At 46.4% G+C, this 24,857-nt stretch overlaps 2 pseudogenes; both read right to left on the reverse strand.

Annotated features, from left to right (window-relative positions):
* The window catches only part of LOC146833105 (RNA-binding motif, single-stranded-interacting protein 2-like), a 153,348-nt pseudogene that overhangs the window by 89,771 nt on the left and 38,720 nt on the right, over nucleotides 1-24,857 (reverse strand).
* Nucleotides 4,882-5,338, reverse strand: LOC146833106 (small ribosomal subunit protein eS24 pseudogene; annotated as a pseudogene).

Below are 24,857 nucleotides of genomic sequence, written 5' to 3' on the forward strand. Positions count from 1 at the left end.
CCATGTGTATTGCCCCTTATGTACTGAACTGCCGAACGAGCAACCCCCCATCCAGTCCCAAATAGTTACTTATAATATCACACAAGGTGACTTATGCTTCTTTCTTACGTGTAATCCTAGTGCGATCTCTGAATGTTTACGCCTAAAACTAAAAGGCGCCACGTCATTTACAGCTCATGAACGGACTTTGTGCTTTCAAAGGACACCGACCACATGTGTTTCAGTTCAGAACAATATGACTTGCAATAGTTTGGTAGTTACCCCCAGTCATTATCGCACGATGTTACTACCTGCCGGATGGCTTTTCTCATGTGGTAATACTTCCTGGCCATATGTCCCTGCAAACATTTCTGGAGGCCCTTGTGCCATTACGAGACTCAGTTTACTGATGTTCTCGTCGCATCCGAATGCCAACTCTCGTGTGATTCGAGATACTGTGATGTTACAGGAGGATTGTGACTCATCTTTGCATTTATATTCCAAGTCTGAATACCTTAGCCTAGCTATTTCAATTATTGGTGTTCCTGCTTTGGCAGTTTATAATGCCAAATCCATTGGGAAAATGGCCTGCTGGATGGTGAAATCCATTAATCATACTTCTACAGTCCTGTCCGACATGCTACTAGATGCCCAGGGTGAACGTAGGGCCATTTTGCAAAATAGAGCGGCCATTGATTATCTTTTGCTTAAACATGGACATGACTGCTCTGATTTTGAAGGTCTCTGTTGTTTTAACTTGTCTGATCATACACAATCCATTCGTGCACATATTGACAAGTTGCGTGACTTAACGGAAGAAGTTAGAAAACACGTTGACCAGGGCTGGTTTGACTGGCTCTTTAATTGGTTGCCTGATGTACATATGCTACGTCAAACATTAGGTGGTATTCTGATTGCTGTTGCTGTTTTGATTTCTATCTGTTGCTTTATTCAGTGTATTCCTTCACTACTTCAATTCTGTACACTCGGTACTAGACATAGATCAGTTAGCTTTGTTTCATATTATTCTTCCACAGATGTTAGTTCCGTTTAATGAATGTATAATAGACTGAAGTCAAGGGTGAAATGTACTGCTCGATTTTCCCGGCTTTCTTGTGATTAAGGGGAACTAATGTGACTTCAGTCTCTTTCCATCCAAGTCTAAGGGTTAGAGTAGTGTATAGAGCCTATTTATTAGGCTCTTCGACATGATCCTGTGTTCTTCCCCATAGATCAGGGTTTGCACATATATCCTAGAGGATAGATTCGTTAGTATTAGGGGTAATCTGTTCTATAGTGAGGGTATTTCATGGAGCCGTGCTGAATCCAGGCCTGGTAGGCCTTAAACGGGAGAGACTCCATCTTTCTTTCCGCTCCGGCAGCTTGGAAAGTTTCTAGGTCGAGGGTGATGTTTTAGTTATGAGGTGTTATTCGCTTGGAGAGAACCGGTTCAGGCCGGCCCTTATCGAAGGATTGTATTTTTCTTCATGCCGAAGACACTACATCAGGCCGGCCGGCTGGGAACGTGTCCTTGGTACGGGGAGGTACAAGAATTTGGTGGGCGGCAGGTTACGGGCTGGAATTTTCCATGAGAAAATGCACCTCTATATTAGTGAAAGTCTGAGGCAGATACTGGCACTTGCTTTTAGTCCGTAGGCGGCACCTGGCCGTTAGCAGTAAAGCTACTACTTATTCCAGGGAAGACAGATGACAAACTTGAAGGTGGAGAAAAACCGAGAGATAGATATTCTTCTAACAGAATAGCCAAAGAGAAAAGAGAGTAGCCGATGAGGAAGAGGTCCCAGTGACTCGGAGAAGGAGAGGGGAGTAGATCAGTGACTGCGGAGGTGTGACTTCCAGGCGAAGCCGAGGCACAGACGAGAAGGGAACCTAGATGACCATTGAGTGCAGGCTACATACGACCAAGGTGATGTCAACCCCTTTATTATTAGAGTGTACAACTTAATCTTTCACTTTTCTTTGCAGGTTATATGTGATATGTATTATGTTCTGTGAGCGTGTATGTAGTGACTAAATAAAGTATCCAGTTTGTAGTGAATCAACATGTGCTGCGTGTTCTTGTATAAGAGGGTAGCCTATTCTTCTAGTCAGCTGTGACTTGACATGAACAGATGTTAATCCTGATCAGGTAGGTGGTAACTGAATAAGGGAGAAAGGAGCCCCTCGAACTGGGGAACAGGTTGTGCTCAACTAGCAGTCTTTGTGTGATCTGATACATAGTAACACTGATTCCCTTGTTGTATGTCGTGGTAATTATAGGATGAACTCGTGCTAAGGCTGCCGTCTGGGCAGGAAGTCCTGGGTCCGTTTGGGACCGCGAGGCTAAGGCTGCCGTCTGGGCAGGAAGTCCTGGGTCCGTTTGGGACCGCGAGGCTAAGGCTGCCGTCTGGGCAGGAAGTCCTGGGTCCGTTTGGGACCGCGAGGCTGAGGCTGCCGTCTGGGTAGGAAGTCCTGGGTCCGTTTGGGACCGCGAGGCTAAGGCTGCCGTCTGGGCAGGAAGTCCTGGGTCCGTTTGGGACCGCGAGGCTGAGGCTGCCGTCTGGGTAGGAAGTCCTGGGTCCGTTTGGGACCGCGAGGCTAAGGCTGCCGTCTGGGTAGGAAGTCCTGGGTCCGTTTGGGACCGCGAGGCTAAGGCTGCCGTCTGGGCAGGAAGTCCTGGGTCCGTTTGGGACCGCGAGGCTGAGGCTGCCGTCTGGGCAGGAAGTCCTGGGTCCATTTGGGACCGCGAGGTCGCCACTTGTATTATAAGAGGTCTTGGTATATATATATATAGTAGGAATTCCCTGTCCTTAGGTGGTATATATATATGTGGTTTCTTAGGTGTGAATAGGCCCTAGGGAGGGGGTAACGTTCTGGCTGGGTTAGAGAGGCTCTGTTGAGCGGGTTCTATCTGATCCGAAAACCCAAGCAGAACAACCACTCTACACTATCCCACTCCACACTGCACTCTACTCTGCACCACTGCACTCTACACCTATGTTCTCCACTTTGTATCACTCCGCTATGGCAGTGCAGTGCATAACAATCCACTGTATGCCACTCTAATTTACTTTGCACCACTGCACTCAACCCCACTCTACACCATTACACTCTACCCTGCACCACTATACTACACTGTGCATCTCTCATCTCTAGGCTACTTCACTCTACTCTGAAACAATCTACTCTGTGCCACTCAACTCTATGCCACAGCAATCTACGCTGCACCACTCTACTCTGTGCCACTCTACTGTACTCTGAGCCACTCTACTAAGCACTACTCTACTCAATGCCCCTGTACTTTAATCTAACCACTGCATTCTCTGTCTATGCGCTCTAAGCCAATGCACTCTACACCACTTTACACAAAATGAGTACACTCCATTCTACTCTACTATGCACCACTGCACTCTACACTACTATACTCTACTCTGAAATACTCTACACCACTGCACTCTACACCCTTCTAATCCACTCTGCACCACTGTACTCTCTACCACTGCACTCTATGCCAGTCTACTCTGCACCACTCTACGCCAATGCACTCTACGCCAATGCACTCTCTGCCACTCTTCTATATACCACTCTACTCTACACCACTTCACTCTATGGCATTTTACTTTTCAACACTGCACTCTCTGCCACTGAACTCTCTGCCACTGAACTCTACGCTACTCTGCTCTGTGCCACTGTGCTCTATTCTACGTCACTCTATGCCACTATACTCTGTATCACTCCACTCTATGCCCCTCTACTCTACTTAGTACCACTCTACTATATGCTGATGCACTTTACCTCACTTTACTCTACTATGCACCACTGCATCCTGCACCACTCCACTCTAGGCCACTTCACTCTACCCTGCAGCACTCTGCTCTATGACACTCCACTCTATGCCACGCTACTCTGCAACACTGCACTCTATGTCAATGCACTCTACTCCGTTCCACTGCACTCTACATCATTGCAGCCTATGCAACTTCCCTATGCCACTGCACGCTATGCCAATGCACTCTAATCTGTACCACTCCACTCTAGGTCACTTAACAACGCTAAAATAATCTATTCTACATCACTGCACTTTATACCGCTTCACTCTATGCCACTCTACTCCACTCAACTCTGTGCCACTCTCCACTCTATGCCACTGCACTCTAAGCCCTGCAATCTATGCTGCGCCACTCTACTCTACTTTACACCACTCTACTCTGCACCACTGCTCTCTTCGTCACTCTACTCTAAACCACTGCACTCTCCACCCAAGTACTCTACACCACTTTATTAAAAAGAAATGCAAGCTACACCACTGCAATCAAAGCCAACTACACAGCACCACTGATTTCTCGCCACTATACTCTACGCAGCTTTCAATGCCACTGAAAGCTTCCCCACTCTACGCCATTGCTCTCTACAACTCTGTGCCACTCTATGCTACACTGCACCACTGTACTCTTTGATAGTGCTCTCAACACCACTCTACTGTGCACCATTCTACTCTACACCACTGCACTCGACGTCACTCTACTCTGCCAGACTTCACTCTACGTCGTTCTACTCAGCACCACTGAACTCGATGTCACAGCACTGTATGCCCCTGCATTCTACTACGCACTACTCAACCCCGCTCTACTGCACTCTACACCAATACACTCTACACCACTACATTCTACACCACTCTACTCTGCATCACTCCACTCTATGTCACTCTAATCAGCTCTGCAGCAGTAGACTCCACTGCACTCTACAACTCTGCACTCTACCTGAACCATTCCACTGTACGCTACTCCACTCTACGCCAATGCACTCTACATCGCTTTACTCAAAACCAAAGTACTGTATGCCACTGCACTGTACTCCAATTTACTCTGTATCACTGTAAATTTATTTGAGAACATAGAGCACTGTCTTAACGGACATCATGACCAGGAGGTTCAATTATTCCGTTAACATTCTTCACCTCACTTTTTGCCAGCACCAACATTTGCCTTTGCTGTGCCTCGGACCTTCTTCATTCTATTTTTACGTTCTTTGCACTGTTTCCTAGATGTCTTTTTCTTTTCATACAGCCCATGCCGGGAAAGCCTGTGCTTGGACTCATTCTTCTTTGCATAGTAGAGAGAGTCGTAAATCATACCAAAGCCTGTTATCTTGCCACCACCAAAGTGAGTTCTGAAGCCAAATACAAAGATGACATCTGGGGTGGTTTTGTATATTTTGGCTAGCTTATCCTGGATTTCATTCTTTGGGACTGTGGCCTTTTCAGAGTGAAGAACATCAATGACCATCTGTTTCCTTTGCAGAAGCCTGTTGGTCATGAACTTCCTGGTTCGAACCGTCACAGTGTCGTTCATCTTGGCCGCAGCTCAGCTCGAGAAACTGGCAAAAAAAAAGCACCACTATACATGCCCCTTTCTACTTCCCATTGTCCCCTCATCTCCCTCCTCATACGCATTTCCTACTTCTCACTTCTCTCCCAATTTATCTCCCTCCTCACTCAGCGTTAGCTTATCTCACCCTCGTCTCTGCCACCTATGCACCATGCCTCCCCTTACAGTCTCCCTCTCCGCCTCCATGTCCATTCTCCCATTTTTATTACTTTGCTTAGCCCTGTTCACCTTCTCTCTCTCTCTCTGTCTCTCTCTCTCTCTCTCTCTCTCACTCTTGCTCTCTCTCATTTCTTTCCCTCTACTACATCCTCTCTGGTATCCCTTTCTTCCCATCTCTCTCACTATCTTTCTTGCTGCCCCCTTCCATCCTTTTCTCTTCTCATCTCTCAATGCCTCTGTCCTCTCTCTCTACTCCCACCCTGGAGCGTGAGTTCTCCTGGCTCTGCTCCTTCTGGCTGCTATTTTAGCTGCTGTTTGCCTGGTCTTTGTCCCGGGGGATCCCTAGGTTGATTACCACCTCCCTTTCCTGAAACACAACCCTCTGGAGGCAGCCAGACAGGCCGGAGGGAGGGCTATGGGCTCACCCTGCCATCTCAGATAGGGGCAGGGACAGGGGGGAGAGTACAGAGCAGGGAGTGGCGGCTCCTCTCCCAGCCTCAGGAGGAGCCAGCACTCTTATACTGATATATGCCACTGCGTCTGCGTTCTTACTACTTAAACAGACTCATACATGTTGCCATATCATTATGTACATGCATTTTACCTTTGTGTCGACACCATTGCAATATCACTGTCGTTACAGCGTCAGTTCAGCTAACTCTAGCCTCTAATTCATCTACTGTAACTGATGACAGTTTAAATTATGCCGTAAATGTTGGCAACGTAAAGGTAGGTGACAGGACCTTTGTAAGGATCAAGCAATCAGTAGATTTGTAGAGCGCGACTTGTCCCCATAACGGTATCCAGGCACTGGCAGGGTCCAGTTGATTAGCCGAATAACCAAGGGCCAGATTTACAATAACTGGTGCATCCCTGCATATCAGCAGGGATGCGCCAGTTATTTTGCGTCACGGCAGACACCTCTTGCGCCACCATGGATGCGCTGCATTCATAATGCGGCGCACCATGGCGCAAGAATAGACAGATGTGTCACGCATCTGATGTCGTAAAGGTGACGCAGTGCTGGAGTTGTGTCGCAAGCGCGACGCAACTCCAGCACTGCTCGGGTGCACCCTATACTAGCTGTGCTACGTCACACCTTATGCCTGCTACAAGCAGGTGCAAGGATTTGACGCAGCGGGGTCGGAAAAGTGACTGAGTGAAATCGTGTAGATTTCACTCAGCAACTTTTCCGAGGCCTTCCTGTGCCGGAACGCCCCTCCCCCCCCCGACTCCGGAACGCCCACATGTGGCGCAGGGGTACATAAGGGGGTGGCGATGGACGGAGCATCAGAACCAATCAAACACTCACACCCAGTCAACAGATCTGGGTTTGATCCATCACCGTTCTTTAGCCCACTCTGCCACCCCAGTTCAGACATGGCCATATGCAAATCAGTCTGACCCTGTGCCTCATGGGAACAGTCCAGCCCGAACTGCCAAGCCATGCCTTCCCTGGACCGGAAACAAGCTTCCTAGGACCGGTTTCTGGCATTTCAGCTGTCTTCAGCCAGGCTTGCTTGAATACATGTGGCGCAGGGCTTTACAACATGACGGATCTCCATAGATGCGTCACGTTTTAAATACCCTGCAGCATGGCACTGGCTTTGCGCCGCTGCTGCGTCACAAAAGTGACGCAACGGCGGCGCAAAAGTGGCGTACGGGGCTTGTAAATCTGCTTCCAAGTCTTTAGGGACTTTTGAAACTTTGGAAGAGATGGGGAGGTTAGTAAGTGAAAGGGAATCTCGTTCCATGTTTTTGCTACTAGGAGTAAATGCGTGATCGTGTAACAATGATGGGTGCACTCTCTTACTCATGGTGAAATGTCACTCGCTGCACTCACCACCTTCTTTCATCAGAGTGAGGTGACATCTTGTAGCATAAGAGGCATCACTGGGAAAAGGACACGTGGATCGGGGGAATGGGACCAAGAGACAGACCGACAACGACGCGGACACTGAAACAGACATAAGCGACACTGATACATGGCAAAGGTAATATGGACACTGAGACACTGAAACATGGAGACAGAAACAATGGAAAAGGTGACACTCATGCAGACTCAGGGATAGAACGCTGGGATATGGAAGTCACACTAGACCGGAAGCCACTAATGTTTGGAAAGGGAAACCTGGACGTTTAAACTAGGAGACAAAGATCCTGGGACAACTAAACACTAGCAATAGGGGGGGGGAGAGAGAGAGAAGAGAGAGAGGAGAGAGAGAAGAGAAAGAGGAGAGAGAGAGGAGAGAGAGAGAGAAGAGAGAGGAAGAGAGAGGAAGAGAGAGAGGAGAGAGAGAGAGAGAGAGAGAGAGAGAGAGAGAGAGAGAGAGAGAGAGAGAGAGAGAGAGAGAGAGGTGTTTTTTGGAAACAACTGGACTACAAAATAATCACTGGCAAACATTTTCAAATCACACCACAATGCAGGGACTAGGAGCAGAAGGAGGGCCCAGTTGGGTCATAGCAGCCCATCATGCTCTGAAGACAGCCGCTAGCCTGCAACTCATTGGGGGAATGGCAAAATAGCCAGTCCAGCCATGGTTGGAAAAAAGCACAAGGCTGTTGTAAGACTTCATCACTGTGATTGTCGTGCAGATGTGCAGTGTTAATGTGTGGTATGTTTTAGAAAGGTAGCAGCCTTGTTCCAGAGACAGGTACTATACACAGGGGAGGACGTCAGTGGATGCTCGTCTTTGTTCTTCTATGTTGCCAGCTGCCCATCCGTGACCCCAATGGCTCCCCAACCACTTCAGAGTCTATTGCAATAATATAGCACCTGCAGCTGCTGAGCATGGAGGCCACCCTCGTGTAGATGCATGTTGGAGATGATGGTCCAGCATGAGACGTGTGCAAGAGTGAAGAGTTGGTAAGGTGTTCTTGTATTTTTTGGGATGAGCCTTTATGCTCTATGTATTATGTGTGCTAGACTGTGTGTAGTAGACATTCTAGAATGCTTGCGTAGAGTATGCTGGCAGAGAGTAGTTATATGAGTGTGGTGACTACTCAAGCAAGGATTAGAAAGTCAGGAATGAACTGGTTTTGTAGATGTTATCACGTAGAAGAATACTTTTGTCACTCAGTTGATTTGAGGTATGAAGATATCAGGGGTAGGTCAAGATCATGTATATGCCCTAAATATTTACTTTTGTAAGATGGAATCAGTTTGCGGTCAGAAAACAAAGAATGATGTTCTAGGGAAGGACTATGAAATCAGAGATTAGTTTCCACACAATAGTATTACTATTTTGTGTTGGTTTAGCTTAAATTGGTGATGGAATATCCGGTGGTCTACAATAACCAAGCATCTGCGGTGAGGTTGGTGTCCGTTAAATGAGAATTACTGACTTTTTATGAATTTTGGGTTGTCTGTATAGTTGCTGCAGGTGAGTCCAAAAGAGTAGATGGCAGAGGCGTGAGCGGTGCATTAAGCAAGAGTATGGTCTGCGTGCAGCCTGGTAGGACTCCACATAAGAGTACGGGGGGATTGGCGAGAAGAAGAAAAGTCCACTATTTGCCTTCTATCTGAAGGTCAAGTATATCGAGTCAGGGGTTTTTTGGACTACCATGTCGCATCGGGAGTCAGTTAGTATTGAATACTTAATGGTGTTATCAGATGCTTGGAGATTCAAAAAGCCAAGTACTACTGCCTCTGTCATCATCTACGGGTTTCTTGAGGTCGTCGCAGAGAATGGACTTCTCTATTATTTGCGAGATTCAACATTGTGCTACATTTTTGTTTTACACTGTGAATTTTAGAGCTTAGTAAGGAATAAATCAGATGTTGGTAGGGGAGCTGTATGATCTGTGTTTTCCTGGTTTAAGCTGTTTGAACTTTACCCATGGAAATCTACATTTTTGTTGGGTGCTGAAGAGACAGAGATATTGTTGCAGCGTCGTTTAATGTCATGAGCTTGTTGAACAGGCATTGGGCATGGATTGGTGGTGAAGTCAACATTCCTACTGGATGATTAGTTGCTGTAATTGGATGAGGGAGAAAGGGAGAACTGAAACCAGTATTGTATGGTTATACATTATGTTATGCATTAAGGGTACAGAGTACAATCGCCACTACTGTGGCACTGTACAATTCTCACTGTCCGCAGTGATTACAGGCACGCTCGTATGTTTGGTTAGAGAGGTGTGTGGTTCTAGTATGACCTGTGCTGGAATAGTTGGGTGAAGTACATGTGGTTACGTTGTGGAAAATATGACGCTTCATGATTATGGCACGCTTCAAGATGCATTTACATTAAGTCCTTCATGGACCAGTAGTAACATCATTGGGGGCTATTTCCTACTAGTTAGTGTGGTGGTGCGACCTGAGAGACCAGATTAGCACCACAGTCTGAAGTAGATATCTACCCAAAAGTGGAGGAAGCACAACCCAAATAAATCCAAAGGTTCCACCAACATGTGGGTCTATGGAATTCCCTAGAGACAATGAAGAGGCAACTCAAGGGAACAGAGACCCCTATATATGGTCGGTTGGGCCCTCCCGGGAACGACCTGCTGGTGTGCGTGCAATTCTGGAAACCTCTGGAAGGAGGGAGGGGCAGAGGAGAGGTAAAGGAAAAAGGATGTGAGGAAGCTGGAGGGTGGGGGTTTTGGGCCCTGAGTCCCCCATGCCCATGTGGTAAAGACATTCTAACCTCTCCAACCTTTACCCTAATTTTGAGGCTGGAACCCCTGGGAGGAGGGGTTGAGTCAAGATGCAGAGTCAAGCTTGTAAGCCACACAGCCCAATTGACAGTGTGGGATAGATTATCCTGGAGGCAGGTTACAGAGACTGTGGAAAGCAACACAAACCTCAAAATAAGTTGAAATATACTGAAAAATACAGAGTGGGCTCAAACATTAGCATTAAGTCATGGGTCAGATCCTGGACCTGACAGTTGTGTTTGCATGATTTTAAAACAATTCACCAATTTGACGACCAATTCGACGACGGAATCTCAGCAAGACCCTGCACATTGCAAGATTTCCTTATTCCACTTACACTACTCCACAAGCTCAGCTGTAGGCAGCCTGGAATGGAGACCAGTGACCAAAGGATATCTGTCTCCCTCACTGTCTGTCCATAGTGGAATGGTTCTGGTTGGGTGGCACTTGTTGCGGGGATGGTGACCTGACCTCTTGTATGCGGCATTCTCATGTTTGTGTTTGTATACGTTGCATAAGGCTTGTGATAGTAGGGTTTTATTGGTTCATGTTGTTTCTTAACTCTCAAATTATCTTAAAAAGTTGCTTTCTAGAGGAAGAGTGATGAAACTATTCTGTGCAGCTTTTTTTTTGCCTCGCAAACGAGGAGGGATAGAGTCTGAGATGTCTTTTGTAGACAAGGTTAGCATTGTGATAGTACTGCCTGTACTTTTATGCTTAAAAACTTGTATCAAAACTTGGATTTTGTTCATGTCAAGTTGAAACACCCATTTTCTCTCTTTCCTCGAATGGCTGGCAGTTTTTAAGGGGCGAGCATGCTGAAGGTATAGGAAATCAGAGCTTGAGCGATTCCTGGCTCTGTGGATGTGAGTCCTGGTATCTGGACTGTGATTCTATGTCAGTCCACGGAGGCTTCAGATTATGCTTCTCTTTACTTTACTGACATAAACAGCAGCCAATAAACTTTAAAATAGCATAACCCAGGAAGGACAACCCCCTCCATAGTATGCACCAATCACATAACGCTCATTGGTATATATGTCTTTGACGCCATACTTCTTCCTCTTCCTTTGCTGCTGCAGCAGCGAGTTAAGCGTTTTATCTTTATGGTTACGGTGATTTAATGTTGTATACATTGTAATTGCTATTTTGTAATATTTTGTACTGTATTCACGCTCAATCCCTGAGATTGTATGGGCGGGTAGCGTTATTATTGCCAGTTATTGTGTTTAGAGTGCTTGTATAATAATTTGGACTCAATTGACCTATGGGATCTTAATAACATGCTGGGTTTCCACACAACTCACGCATGCACGAACAGCTGATCCGAGTTTCCCTTCTTGATCGGCTGAACGCGCTCTCGCGACTACGAACTGCTCAACCCCCCGGTCTCTAGAAAACGACCAACAGGGCAGAAAATAGTGGCAAGGCTCTGCCCTAGGGGGAATTAAGGGGTGGCTACCTCCAATAAGAAGAATATTAATAAAAAGGCAGAATAGCTAGTTAGGGACATCAAGTAAGGTCTGCATTGGACTTGGTTTTTCAAAAGACTCTACTCTCATTAGAGGCTTGAAGCTCCGACTAAGTGACAGTTAGGTTAGCCAGGCCTTCAGGGTCTGCTCATCCCTGAGTCATTCCCCCCCTGAAATTCCTCCACATATCACCTGTATCACGATGGCGTACTACACCGAGGAGATTGATCAGTGGGCTGATTATGACGATTACGCAGAGATTGAGGAGGTGCCCTACGAGCACCAGATGGAGGAACAATTAGTGGAAGCCCTGGATACCTACGTCCAGGGTTCTGTGAACTGGGCGCTCATTAAGGCATTACAACCATTTAAGAAACCCCTGCTAAATTATGGAAAACGAAAGTTTAAGGCTTCCCTGGGTGAGTCATCACAACTATCCTCAGCAGAGGTCCTTTCACAAGTAGCGTCCAGTGTCATTAACGATCATGGGTATGGTGGCTCCCACCCTTGTTGAAATTCAACCCTTCTGATTCCAGGGGAGGCGGAAGAATCTTCCCCGGCCGCCCCGGACTCTTCTCGGAACAGGACGCAGAAGAGCCTAAAAAGGCGACAAAGAGAAAGTGTAAAACGCATCATGTGAGCAGTGTCTCAACTAACAGGAACCTGCTTTTTGACCCCAGAAATATCCTACACCCGTGGTCCCCGGAATGGGTCCCATGTGTGGAAGTTGCACACTATGTGCAGGAGAATCTCCGACAGGGCTTTGAGCGGGAGGTACATGCCACATTGTGGTCTGAATGTCCTAGACCAGCCTTACTGGGCAAGCTGGCTAACACACCGGAGCTGGACCCTAATATGGCCACATTACTGAAAACGTTTTCCAAAGATCCAAAAAAGGGACTGGACAGAGCATGGAGAGGGTGCCAGGATAAGTTATTAGATGTGTCATGCCCTCTCACGAAGATTCTTGATGCCGCGGTGTTCTGCTTGGGTTTTCGGATCAGATAGAACCCGCTCAACAGAGCCTCTCTAACCCAGCCAGAACGTTACCCCCTCCCTAGGGCCTATTCACAATAAGTAACCACATATATTTATACCACCTAAGGACAGGGAATTCCTACTATATATACTAAGACCTCTTATAATACAAGTGGCGGCCTCGCGATCCCAGACGGACCCAGGACTTCCTACCCAGACGGCAGCCTTAGCCTCGCGGTCCCAAACGGACCCAGGACTTCCTACCCAGACGGCAGCCTTAGCCTCGCGGTCCCAAACGGACCCAGGACTTCCTGCCCAGACGGCAGCCTTAGCCTCGCGGTCCCAAACGGACCCAGGACTTCCTACCCAGACGGCAGCCTTAGCCTCGCGGTCCCAAACGGACCCAGGACTTCCTACCCAGACGGCAGCCTTAGCCTCGCGGTCCCAAACGGACCCAGGACTTCCTGCCCAGATGGCAGCCTTAGCCTCGCGGTCCCAAACGGACCCAGGACTTCCTACCCAGATGGCAGCCTTAGCCTCGCGGTCCCAAACGGACCCAGGGCTTCCTACCCAGACGGCAGCCTTAGCCTCGCGGTCCCAAACGGACCCAGGACTTCCTACCCAGACGGCAGCCTTAGCCTCGCGGTCCCAAACGGACCCAGGACTTCCTACCCAGACGGCAGCCTTAGCCTCGCGGTCCCAAACGGACCCAGGACTTCCTACCCAGACGGCAGACTCAGTACAAGTTCATCCTATAATTACCATAACATACAACAAGGGAATCAGTTTTACTATTCATCGGATCACACAAGAACTGCTAGTTTGAGCACAACCTGTTCTCTGGTTTGAGGGGCTTCTCCCTCCTTTATTCAGTTACCACTTACCTGACCAGTGTTAACATCTGTTCATGTCAAGTCACAGCTAACTAGAAGAATAGGCTACCCCCTTATACAAGAACACACAGCACATGTTGATTCACTACAAACTGAGTACTTTATTACCAATTATATACGCAATCACATAACAGTACTATATGACACATATCCTGCAAAGAAAAGTGAAAGATTAGATTGTATACTCTAATAAGAAAGGGGTCGACATCACCTTAGTCGTGTGTAGCCTGCACTCAATGGTCATCTAGGTTCCCTCCTCGTCTGTGCCTCGGCTCGCTTGGAAGTAACACCTCCGCAATCACGGGTCTGTTCCCTTCTCCCTTCTCCGAGTCACTGGGATCTCTTCCTCATCGGCTACTCTCTCCTCTCTGGCTATTCTGCTAGGAGGGTATCTGCTCCTCGGTTTTTCTCCATCCTTAAGTTTATCATCTGTCTTCCCTGGAATAAGTAGTAGCTTTTCTGCTAACGGCTAGGTGCCGCCTATGGATTGAAAGAATAAGTGCCAGTATCTGCCTCAGACTTTCACTAATATAGAGGTGCATTTTCTCATGGAAAATTCCAGCCCGTAACCTGCCGCCCACCAAATTCTTGTACCTCCCCGTGCCAAGGACACTTTCCCAGCCGGCCGGCCTGATGTAGCGTCTTCGGCATGAAGAAAAATACAATCCTTCGATAAGGGCCGGTCTGAACCGGTTCTCTCCAAGCGAATAACACCTCATAACTAAAACATCCCCTTTAACCTAGAAGCATCTCAAGCTGCTGGAGCAGAAAGAAAGATGGAGTCTCCCCCGTTTGAGGCCTACCTGGCCTGAATTCAGCACGGCTCCATGAAATACCCTCACTACAGGGCAGGTTATCCCTAAGACTAACGAATCTATCCCCTAGTATATGTGTGCAAGCCCTAATCTATGGGGAAGAACACAGGATCATGTCGAAGTGCCTAGAAAATAGACTTCATTCACTACTCTAACCCTTAGGCTTGAATGGTAGAGAGACTGAAGTCACCCTAATCACCCATCAACACAATAGGGCCGGGAAAATCGAGCAGTACACGCGGTACCGGACAAAGATTCCAACACCCGCTTAGACGCGTCGGAGATTTTGGAATGGGCGCAGAGGGCACTCTGCTTCCTGGGAAATGCAAATTGTGCACTATCGACTGAGAGGAGACGATCTTTCCTAATGAGGATTGTCCCGCACCTGGCAAACATGGCCATGACCGAAGCTGGAACCCTGGCAAACGGGTTATTGTTCTGCGACAAATTTGTAAAGGAGTTGGGGAAATATGTGGCAAAATTCTCAGCACTGGACAAAGCCCAAAGCAATATAAAAAAGGTTTTCCACACTGGCCTTTTTACCAGGGCCGGACGCTTCAGGGGTCAAACGACCAGCCGTGGATTTAATCAGACCTCCAGAGGTTTTGACCAGAGAGGACGTGGGGGAACCCAGGGGTCCAACTTTTATCCACCAGAAATCGTGGTGGCAGAGGCAGACATCAGAAAGGAGGTTATCGAGGACAGAGTAACGACAGACATACCTCCTACTCAGGTAAACCTGAATCAGTGTGGGGATGTCAAAGTGGGGGGTCGGATTGCTTGATTTATACACAAGTTGGAGAACCTGACACGCAACCTTTGGGTACTTCAGACTGTAAGAGGTTTTTAGATAGATTTTTACGCAACTCCAAAACAGTTTCACCGACCACAACCACTACATTTTTCCCATGTAGAGAGGTCTTTTATAGACACCAAAGTGGCATCACTGATGCCCAAATAAGCAATTGTAGAGACAGAACCTCACGATCATGGCTTTATCAGCACAGTGTTTCTAGTTCCAAAGCTAGTTCAGGGCTTTCGGCTGGTGCTAAATCTCAGAGAGTTCATCTCGTGTGTAGTGTTTCGCCACTTCAAGATGCATACATTTCCTTCGACATTTGCCTTTAGAAAGAGATTGGATGGTGTGTCTCGATTAAAAAGACGCGTATCCAGCGGTACCTATTTTTCCTCCTCACCGGAGGTTCCTTCATTTCCAATGGGGGAACAAATGGTACGAATTCTTCGCAATGCCATTCGGACTCTCATCCGCCCCTTGGTGTTTCACCAAACTCCTCAAACCGGTAGTACAGTTCTTGAGAGAGAGAGGGGTCAGACTCATCGTTTCCTTGGACGACATCCTTATCATGGCTCAGACTATGAATACAGTCCTTCGTCATCTAACGTGGATGACTCAACTCCTTCATGAGTTGGCATTTGCCATCAACTCGACAAGTCTATACTGACTCCAGCACAGTCAATGGAGTTTTTGTGGTTCTAGGTGAACTCGCTAACCGCACAGTTATTGCTCCCACTGAAGAAAAGAATTGCGATCAAGAAGGAACTAAGGAGAGCGCTTGCCTCTCAGACTATATCCTTACGAATGCTGGCCAGGTTAGTAAGCCTGTTAACATCTTCTTCAATTCAAGCCATCTTCCTGGGTCCCCTTCAATACAGGGCACTCCAGAGGTTAAAAGTTATGCACTTACGCAAAGGCCTGAGCTACACGGAACAGATTCTGCTAAATGCAGAGGCCAGGACTGAAATTTCCTGGTGGTTGGAACACCTGGATGCATGGAGTGGCAAGGCCATATTCTCGTCAGTCCCAGAAGTCGTGATCGAGTCAGATGCCAGCAGATGGGGCCGGGGAGCCCCTTGCGGCTCCGTGGAGATGGTGGGCAGATGGTCGGCAGAGGAATTGAATCTCCATATAAATTGTCTGGAGCTTTTGCCGGGCTCATTTGTGATCAGGACACTTTCCCCTCAGAAGGCGAGTTATTGTATACTCCTGTGGATGGACAATGTCTCGGCAGCGAGATATATCAACCGTCTGGGTGGCATGAGATCTCGGCTGTTGGTGGAAATAGCCAAGGATTTTTGACATTATTGCCTCCTTCACCACATATCAGTGACGGTGGAGTACATTCCGGGCAACACCAATGTGGTGGCGGATTGGAACTCACGCTTCCTTCATGATTCCAGCGATTGGCAGCTTCATCCTAGAATATTCCGACAACTGAACGACAAGTGGGCTTCTTGTTCGATAGATCTGTTCGCGTCCAGGCTGAATACACAACTGCCTCGGTTTTACTTTTGGCGTCCAGATCCTCTGGGAAGCAACTCGGATGCATTTCTTCAATCATGGACGATGGGTATTCTTTATGAATTTCCTCCGTTCATCATGATTTAGAGAGTTTTGGCGCAGATCCGCAGGCAGAGAGCAGAGGTGATGTTGACATCCCCGTGTTGGAGAGCACAAGCGTGGTTCCCAGCAGCACTGCCTTGTCGTGTGCGCCTCCAATATTTCTGCTATCATTCCCAGGGATTTTGATGGGCCCTCTGGATCAACCTCATCCATTAGTACTTGAGGAGCAAGTGTCCCTCATGGCATGAAGACTTTCAGGAGATGCTGGCAAATGCCGGGAGTTTTTGAGAACGCAATGTTTTCTTGTCTCAGTCCTGGTCCCCCACTACCCATAAGCGATATGAGTCAGCCTGGCGTAAGTGGGTTAGTTGGTGTGCTGAGCGACAGGGGAATCCCGTGGGATCCGGAATCCATACGATAGTTAATTTCCTTTCGGATATGCCAAGTAAAGGCTTAGTTTATAGGATGGTTACCAATTTCCGATCTGCGATTTCAGCAGGTCATCCTCACGTGGATGGTAAACCAGTGGGGGAACATCCTTTGATATGTAAGGTAGTGAGAGGCATCAGGTTGGTGAACCCTCCAAAACCACAATACTCACAGTTGTGGGATGTCGATATAGTTCTACGTTTCTTCAGGAATTGGCCAGCAAATGACGGTCTATCTCGTAAACAGTTATCTGCAAAATTGACACTTTTGTTATGTTTAATTTCATGTAGATGAGTGTGTGATGTGCAAGCATTGGACTTAGCAGGTAGACTATTCACTCAGTCGGGGGTTTCATTTAATATCTCGAAAAGAACTAAAACAAATTCTAGATGTGTCTCCTATCCTATGTTTCCGCACCACAGTAAATTGTGTGATGTGCAATGTTTGAAATGTTATGAGGATTTCACTCGAGATTTTAGAAATAATGTTGCAGGACAGTTGTTGATTTCCTTACAGAGACCTTTTCGCCCAGTCACTGGCGCAACTTTAGCCAGGTGGGTCACTTGGTTGTTGAACTTGGCAGGTATTGATAAGTCAGCCTTTGGAGACCATTCTGTAAGAGGAGCTATGGCTTCTAAAGCTTTTGCTACAGGTTCTCGATTGGAAGATATCATGACAGCGGTGGATTGGTCTTCTGATTCTACTTTCAAGATGTTTTATCATACACCAATTGTAGATGTAGCAACTACGGTGGTGGAGCAACTTTAAACTAGCATAATCTGAAGCCACTGTGGACTGACATAGAATAAAAAAATTCTAGCTAGCTCGTCAAGAATTTTCAATTCTATTAAGGATACGGAGGTGAGAATTATCCCACCCTAGAAACAGAATTATACAATATGAGGTTTGATTTGTTCATATTGAAAAATGTGATTTTAAAATAAGTTATGTATTATGATGTCGCTGGTCTTCCCGCCCGCATTTTTGTTGGAAATACTTTATGTGAATGGTATATTATGGTGTGTGTTCTCTTTCCTGGAGAGCAGAATAAACTGGCTTAAGGAGCTGAGAGGAAATCATATCTGGATCAAGAGATGAAGTTCCTGTGGTTAAGTTAAAGTTCAAGTCGATGAAGGAATCAGCGAAGTTCAAGGTTCTATGGTCAAGTTTAAGGACTGTGTTTGAAGGTTTTTGCTAAGAAAGAGGAAGAAGTATGGCGTTAGAGACATATATACAAATGAGCATTATGTGATTGGTGCATACTATGGAAGGGGTTGTCCTTCTGGGGTAATGCTATTTTAAAGTTTATTGGCTGCTATTATGTCAGTAAAGTAAAGAGAAGCATAATCCTCGCCTCCTGCCCTTAATAGAATTGAAAATTCTTGACGCGCTAGCTAGAAATACTTTTAGTCCTTCATTGAACGAATTTCACCACATTGATGGACATCCACTGACAGATGAATAAGAGCTAGTGTCTGTGTTGTGGGCCATGGGGTGAGAATGACTAGGACTGCAAACTAAACCCTCAATGGCAAATGGTTGGGTGGGGGTCAAGTGGGAGTCAAAGTTGGCATCAAGGGTGTGTACTGCTTATTGAGTGGAGCACCTCTACAATTGGTGGCAGTGAAAAAATGTTTAGGACGCCTATTTGTGATATGGTCAGAGGAATGTTGGCCAGGCTGAACCATAGGTATGCCATGATGTGCAGTATTCATGCCTACATGTAAAATATATTATGTGCAGTAGGTGTTAGTTTTTATTGCCTTAATCTCTATTATGGCATTTTCTACAAAATACCCACACCTCTTTTCAAAGATCATAATAAACTATTTTGTAAATAACCATTTAGAACATCCCCTATAAATTTCCAGTTAAAGCTCTATCATCTGACGAGTCCTTAAAATGGTTCAGCAATTTCACAATATTACTCTTCCCAAAAATGAATCTGGATGAAATATCAGCCTGACCTTGCGAATCCCACGCCTGGGCTGGTCCCATTGGCATTCCGCAGGATCCGCGTGGAGATTACCTGTCCGAAGGGCTTGAGCATCGTCTGTAGCTCTTCTTCCTCTATCGTTGCAGGCAGGTTTGAGATGTACAGGTTGGTCAGGTCCTGCTCCTGTTGCTATGGAAACAGTCAAAGAAAAAGAGGTGAATTGTTCAGGAGGTGCATAAAGAGTCTCCAGAGAAGCGATCCAACAACTAGGGAACACAAGAAGCATCTCTCGCAATGACACTCTTGAACCCAATTGCATTAGCCCACACTAATAACTTTATCTAACATTAATAGCTTTTAACACTAGTCCTACACTAACAGCCATCCCTAGAAGGAAACCCTATAACCAATCAGCAACAGTTCCACTCTGACAACCCTCTCTACAATGACAACCTGTAACACACCAGCATTAGCTACGGTTAATATCCAATAACTTATCATCAATAGCTCCTCACTAACAACCATCTACATCTGCAACTTCATTCAAACGCCAACAACAGACCACACTAACAACTGTCACTAGCAGTTTCACCTCACACCCTGGCTGCAACAGCCTCATACCAGCCATCTTTAAGAAACAACATCCAGTAAACTATCACTCACAGCCCACACTCTGACAACTGCTTCTAATAGTGATCCAATCTAACACACAAAATACACAGGTCACAGTGACACCCTATGATGCACTAACAAAAGCCTTGCACTCCCAGCCAACTCAATATGAGACACTCTAAACCCCAGCACTGTGACAAGAGCGGCATCTTATACCCAATGAGTAAAGACCTGCTGCTCTTCCAGGGTTTTTTAGGAAGAGGAAAAACACATTCCACAAAAGCTTGCCTATTTCTACTCCTCACCGCGGTGAGCGAAACATAGTTGATTTTTTTTATCACAGGATCAGAGGCACAGATTCACATAATTTAGTAGTTAAGCACAAAATACAGGTATTTTCAAAAAGCAAACTCAACATTTATATATTAAAATAAAGACAGAGCAACACAGGAAACACTGCTTAGTAAAAAACCTGGTCACAAAAACTGAAATGCTTGAATGTCAAAGATTAGCGTATTTTGCCAGTAGGGGGCAGCAGCGTGTGGCACTGCTATTTGGGACTTGGAAGTTAGTGGAATTGTTTTCCAAACGTCTATGTCTGTAACTGGTGTGCTTGGCATGCATGCTGAAGAACTGCATTTGAATTAATTCTGAGGATCACCGCTGACTTTCCAAAGCCCACAATATTGGAAGTGCACCCCATAAGTAATCTTATGCCCCTCCATGCAGGACCCGCAGAAGAAAGCACACCATTCTGTGTTCTGTTCAAGGGGCACCAGTGGGTGACTAAATGAATGCTGTGCACTCCAGCCACAAACTATGGTTTGCAAGATACTGAATCCGGTCCAAGAATGGAGAAATTTACTTTCGTGTAATCCCATACGGTTACATAGAATCTGAAAATTGCAATGAATTTGTAGGGCATAGTGAGCAAATGGTTGACATACTTTGAGTCAGCCTACATACTCAGACTATGGTTGACGACCAAAGAAAATCATCAATATGCTTTTATGAGACCAACCCCTAAACGTCGGAATAATGCACAACGTGAAAATCGAAAATTAGGTCCATGCTACACAATGAAAACGTTACTTGTCCTGTAGCCATCTATTTCTAGATTGCAGGGATGTAGATTCATATGCTATGCATACTCCACCCACCTAGTGTTGGGCGCAGATGAATGGAAGTTGTTCTTCTTTGAAGAAGTCTTCGGGCTCAAAGTTTTTAGAATTCCTCCCTAGGCCACAATGCACCAGAAGACTCATCCTCAGAGACTTCTCCCACTGGGTGAGTAATGTGAGTGTGGTGAAAGAGAACAAGAAATGTATAAGATGGATTGTGAGTATGTGACAAGAAAACATATTGGCTCTTTGCTCGCATGTAGGGAGGTGGGAGGGTGCATGTGAATCTACAGCACTGCAAGCTACAAACAGATGGTTACAGGGTAACATTTTCCGTTTTCAGCATATGCTGCTGTAGATCACATGATTTCTGCAGACAGTAAAGCAGTACACTCTCACAAATTGGCAGCTAGCGAGCAGATGATGTAGATTTGGCCAACCAAAGCCTCTCAACAGGCTTGAGGATCCACACAATAATGTTTAGTGAATCAGTAACTGGCTCTAGTCGGGTCCTGATGAGTCAAACCAGGAGAACGGGAATGGTAATAGGTCAAGAGATCTCACGAGAAGGGTCTCTTGTTTTGGTCAGCAAACCAAAGCTTAGTGTGCTGCATCCATCCCTCAATATCGTTCAAGCAATTTTCATTTTGGGAGCCATGTCGTTGGCATAGAAGTGATAAACTAATATAGGACACTTCCAAGATGACCGCCAGTTGGGCCATTTAAATGTTGAAGAGGGCTGATAGAGTACAGACCCTGTGCAACTTGTTTTGTGCTGAATTAAGGTCAGGGCCACTGGAATTATGTGGCTGGGGAGGACAAAGTTATGCAGCAGGGTTGAGAAAGTTATGCAGCAACACATTGCAAATCATGTGACATAATGTGACACATTGTTTGACAGTATTACTTAATATTTTGACATTCATACACATTTTTACACCATCTGGGCACATTTTTCAACTCATCATTTCTAGAGTAACACCCAAACACAGCAATAAGCAATTTAAAGGTGACCAGTTAATATTTGGAAAGGGCTTTCCATTGTGCAGCAACATGCATTGCTGCCTTTTTATCAACTTTTGGTCCGTTTCAGCTAGAAACAATTTTTTGTTTTAATCTTCAGATTATGCAGTAAATGATGGATTGTGTGGCAAATGTGGCAGATCCATAATTATGCGCACAACGCCATATTTCCAGGAGCCTTGGTAATTGTACTTGCTGTCTCACAGTGTTACCACAAGAGTCCACAAGAGGGCACCAGATTGTAATAAATAGCCTTGCTGCATTGGGTTACTGGGTCTGAAATTCCGCGCACTGGAGCTTTACAAGCTATCCGATAATCAATATGCTGAATGCCAGAAATTTCAATTCTTGCAATTGTGCATGCCACATTGAGCCAGCATCTCATTCAGTCAGGTAGAGGCTATGGACGATGCCCAGGAGGGTCCAATCTCTCATACTGGAATCGAATGAAATTCTGTACGAAAGTTCCTGAATGAGTTTGGCATCTTTTTTGTCTTGTCACGATGCCCCCTCTCTGTGGAACTGCAAGCTGAAGTGTCCATCTCTTTGTTCCACAGTCGACATCATCAGACTAAACGTTTGGTGCTTCCTGAGGCATATTTGTTCTTTCGTTTTGACTCAGTGGTCCCCGAGAATTCTGTGATTTCCTGAGAGTGAGAGGCGTCATTTCAACCCCGCATCCTATAGAGTGGCTGGTCTCTTCTTGCTAGCATCTCTCTCCTCCACCTGTCCCTAGAGTGCTTCTCTTTCGCTGGTGCTTACTAATTTACCGACCTTTCAGGGTTCTGGCCTGCTCTGCTGTCTCTTCTGTACACATCTTTTGCTTCACTGCACTACTGTTGACATCCGCCGCTTCTCTCTAACAGCAGCAACCGGAGACTTGTGTCTTTATACTAAATTAATATTGCTAAACTGCAAGCTTGCCCCACACGTGTACAGCAGAGACAGATGCCAAGGAAGCGATGCAGAGCAGTCACCAGGAACAAGGGCGCTCCTTGTCTCTTAATCAGACAAACAGTCTCGCTTATCTCTCCATCTAGTGCCAAAAACATCTGGAGTTGGGTAGTGGCCTAGACTCAAGTGAAGTCATTCTCCAAACAGGGCTGGTCTTCCAAAAGACAGGGTAAAATAGTGGGTGGGCGGGGGGGGGGGGGGGGGAGGGGAGGGGATAGCAGGCGTCCCTGTTTTCTTGGACATGGCAGCAACTGACACCTTTCATAAGGAGAACCGTTTCCATATGGACACGAGAGGGCGCTGGTGGTCCACAGAAGCTCGCCTGAGAAGGCGTTCACTCGGCGTTCTTATCCCGCATTGTTCCCACCTTCCAATCACACCCGGCGAAGCGCGCCAATGGAACGAGCCTCCTCTCAGAGCTGCGCGCCGAGGCATTTTATTTATTTATTTTTTGATTTATTTTATGCGTTTTTGTATAGCGCGGACTTTACCCGAAGGTGTCAGAGCGCTTCACAATAGGAACAGTACTGTTACATGAGGAGAAAATTACAAGTGAGCATGTTACAAAAGCAAACGTTACGTTCCATGGGGCAATAGTGACAATTGTGCAAGTATCAAGAGCAAACAAAATACAAGAGGTAGCAAACGATACGTTACAAAAGGAAAAAGTGACGTGTGTGCATGTTACAAAAGCGTACAAAGTACAAGTAGAGGTATAATACTGCAATAAATGGCAGACACTCAAAACACAAAAACAAACGTTACGTTACATGAGGCAATGGTGGCAGTTGTGCATGTATCAAAATGTACAGAAGGGATTGAGGGGGATGCGGCTCGTGGTTGGGGGGGGGGTAGTAATGATGATGAAGAGGGGAAGGGGTCTTATCAAAATGGCTGGATGCAAAATTTTTATTTTATTTATTTAGTGCATTTTTATAAAGTGCGGACATTACCCGAAGGTGTCAGAGCGCTGTACAATAGAGCTAGTTACGTTACAAGAGAAAAGTGGTACAAAATAGAACATTACAAAGAGTAACAAGCATTTACAATGCAATGGTCTCGGCATTGGTAAAGTTAGAGCTATTGGCATTGCTCATGATATTATTTTTGTTTATGTTTTTGTTTTTAAAACATTTAAAGAAACGGCATTGTCATGAGCAATGCCAATAGCTCTAACTTTATTAATGCCGAGACCGTTGCATTGTAAATGCTTGTTGGGGGGAGCTATTGCTGTTCTCTCTATGTTTTGAGTATGTGTGTGTGTGGTTGTTTTGTCATTTAGCCCACAGATCAGGTATACTGTGCGTGCCCTTTTCAGTTTGTATTGAGTTGTGTTTGTTATTTGTGTGATTTTATTGCGTGTGTGGTTGTTTTGTAATTTAGTCCACTGATCTGCTATAATGCGTGTCCTCGTGCAGTTTGTATTGAATCATCGTGTTTTCAGTATTGCTATTCTGTGTTTCAGTGTGTGCGTGTGTGTGTGTGTGTGTTTGATTTTTCATTTAGTCCACCACAGAGCTGCTATAATGTACGTGTCCTCTTTCCGTTTGTATTGAGGAGTCGTGTTTCGGTGTTGCTGCTCTCGGTGTGTTAGTTGTCCAGTCATGCTTCCTGTTGGCGGTGTTTTCGGACGCTTGTTTGCCCAATGCTGGGGGGGGGGGGGGCTTCGACACACTGCAGCGGGGGCACAGCTCACGCTGAAGGAGTGTTTCACACTTCTCAGAGAGCGAGCGGGGGGCGGGATGGATGACTCGCGGCTGCTTCTGCTCCTGCCCACGGCGCGCCCAGAGACCCTTCCTCCTCCTCGAGGCACAGCCCGGGCTCCTCCAGCTAAACAAAACAGCAGCTGCTGGCTCTCGAGCGCCGCGAGAAGCGCTGTTTTACCGAACACGCGCCCGAATAGCGCGATACAGAAGGTATGGTGTCCTTCTCCCAGAACAGTCTCCACACTGGCCGGCTGTCTGGTGCTGAAGGCGAGGAAACGCAGCGTCCTTTTCGGATTCGGGGGCGTGTTTTGCTGTTGTCTCCTCCCTGAGACTTTTCGCCAAAAACACGCCCCCCGATCCGAAAAGGATGGG

Source organism: Triturus cristatus, chromosome 4_2 (assembly GCF_964204655.1).
Source record: "Triturus cristatus chromosome 4_2, aTriCri1.1, whole genome shotgun sequence".
Lineage (NCBI taxonomy): Eukaryota > Metazoa > Chordata > Amphibia > Caudata > Salamandridae > Triturus > Triturus cristatus.